The following is a 2,472-nucleotide window of genomic DNA, read 5'->3' as shown; positions in this document are numbered from 1 at the left end:
ACTCTCTACATTACTGCAACGTTTCAAAGAAATGTGAGTCTTGCATGTATGTGTTAGGGGCAGATGAATAATTTTCATAAAACTGCAATAGTTAAAATCTATTTCCTCCTGGGATTTTTGAGCAATCTGCACGAAACGTTTAACACTTCAACTTTGGACCTCTGCCTACAAAAAATTCCAACGGATTTTCCATAAGTGAAAAAATGCAGAAGTTAGGAGCCAATGACTGTTTTTCATATAATTCAAAATGGTGGGAGATCTAAAGGTCAGAGGTCAAAAGTCAGAGGGTGAAAGTTGTTCAGCATGAGGAGACGCATATGTGTATCCAAGTTTCATGGCTGTAGGTCAAACAGGGCATGAGTTGTACCTGTTCAAAGTTGCCATTTTCAATTGAGTGCTATAGCGCCACCTTTGGACGAAAGATTGTGAGAATTATTTCTTGATAGTTTTTCATGACCATCTACCATATGGCCGAGTTTCGTAAAAAGCGACTGCACGGTTCAGCCAGAACTGCGAAAAGTGGCAGAAGAAGAAGTGACAGAATACTGCCAATAACAAAACAGGTCCAGAGCTGAGCTCTGGCCCCGTAATAATTATTATTATAATTACTATTATATTCTGCTGTACGTTTTTTAAGCTGTCATAAGACGCTCTACAGATGAGGTTACCTCTCTAGCGAGCAGAACCAGGTGGTGCAGGAACTCAGGAAAGTCTCCTTGAGACTGTGTCAGATGGTCAAACACTGCATGGATGATGACGTCTTTCTCTGGAGGAGTAGGCACCAGCAGCATCTCTGCAGTCTACTTCGGAGTCAGGAGGTGTAGAACCTCCATCTGGACACGTTTAAGACAAGAGAGAGACAGACAGGACATAATAGGAGAGGGCAGGATATGAGATTTAACCACTGAAGCCCTATTTTATACGTAATCGAATTATAATGTCACACTCGCAAATCAGCTATTACGTTTTTGAAAATCTTGCAATCCTGTGATGACATGCCCAAAATATACGCCAGGTTGAAAGGTTATTAAGTTACTGAAATTGTAGTGTCAAGTACAAACAATCAAATCAATGTTTTCAGTAAAAATGTTCAGATTATCCACACTCACTCCAGAGAAGTCACGGTTGAGGTCATAGAAGTCTGTGATGGGGGCGAACATGGAGAAGAATCCAAAGTTCTCCTCCAGCCATTCTGCACTATGGCTGGATGAGGAGACACACTGAGGATCTGAAGATAAATACACAAGTCAGTGTAGGCTATAATAGTATAGTATTAGAAAAGAGTAATGTTTTACTAAAAAATGTACTCTGAAAGCTATGGCTACTTGGTTCACTTACCGGACGTGTTGTGATGTAGCAAGAAGGAATGGATGAAGTGTTAGTACATCACTGGGCTGTGGTTGTGATCAGGATCCATGAGACGCATATGATGACTCAGATCTTTTACTCTGGACCCAGCAATGCAAAGAAATGTATCATTATTCCGGGACTATTTTGTGTATTTCGACTATAAGTGTTTTCCAAACGTAGGGTCTTACTCTTGACCCATTTTTGGGTCACAGACCAGGTTTTATGAATTAAAGTAAGGTAAAGTAAATATCCTGCTTGTTTTTTGTTTTTTCAAAAATAAACAAAGTGTCCCACAATCCTTTTTTTTTTAAATCAACAGATTTTCAGAAATGAAAGAAAAGGAAAAGGAATACAAACGATTTTCAGAAGATTTTAAGAAATACATTTTTTAAATATGCATACTTTATAATTCATAATGATTTTTCTTAAAAGTTTAGGTCCCAGGAAGTCACCAAATGTATCTTTCAGGTCTCAAGCTGAAAATGTTTGGGAAACAGTTATGTTCTAGAGAAGATAGCATTCCCTTTATAAACGGGACAACTCACAGGGCTTGGTAAACAGGACAGGTGAAGTTCTTAAAGCTGAGGCAGTCGAGGAGGCTTATGGGAACTGTAGGCAGCAGAGGCAGCAGTTTGATCTGGAACCACATCCTGATGAAGTCTGGGTCCTCCAGGTTCTCCTGGGTCAGGGATGGAGACTCCACCTGAGCAAACACTTCTCTGAAGTGGGACGCAAGCTCACTGAAGTTCTAAAACGAGGGGGGGAAAAAGTAGAGTTGTACATGCACAGTGCATGAAACGGGCCACATTTTCCACTGCGTTGGTAAGCTGGTAGAAGAGATGGGGAGAAGGATAATTGATGTACAGGCATGACTTTCCTATCCGACGACATCTAGAATAGAATCTGGAATCCTTTGTGTAATACAAGGATTCCGTTCTGTGTGCTGTTATATATCGACCACCCAAGTACAACAAGAACTTTATTAATGATTTTAGTGACTTTTTATCCTGGGCCATGATTAATTATGACCACATGGTCATTTGTGGTGATACCAATATCCATGTCTGTTGTGAGTCTCGTCCTCTTGTCAAAGATTTTTTAAACCTCCTCGAGGCTTTTAAT

At 40.1% G+C, this 2,472-nt stretch overlaps 1 long non-coding RNA gene across 1 annotated transcript; it reads right to left on the bottom strand.

Annotated features, from left to right (window-relative positions):
* Positions 1-1,106: 1,106 nt before the first annotated feature.
* Positions 1,107-2,068, bottom strand: LOC311043533. The gene is made up of 3 exons (XR_014600611.1): positions 1,896-2,068; positions 1,339-1,448; positions 1,107-1,228 (listed from the first exon to the last, which is right to left on the bottom strand). It is a non-coding gene; the product is annotated as an uncharacterized lncRNA (long non-coding RNA).
* Positions 2,069-2,472: the final 404 nt, after the last annotated feature.

The sequence above is a fragment of the Gymnoscopelus microlampas genome (genome assembly GCF_963454915.1).
Source record: "Gymnoscopelus microlampas genome assembly, chromosome: 4".
In the NCBI taxonomy this organism is placed as follows: Eukaryota; Metazoa; Chordata; class Actinopteri; order Myctophiformes; family Myctophidae; genus Gymnoscopelus; species Gymnoscopelus microlampas.
Note: the sequence above shows the minus strand (reverse complement) of the source record. Positions and strands in the feature narration are given on the sequence as shown.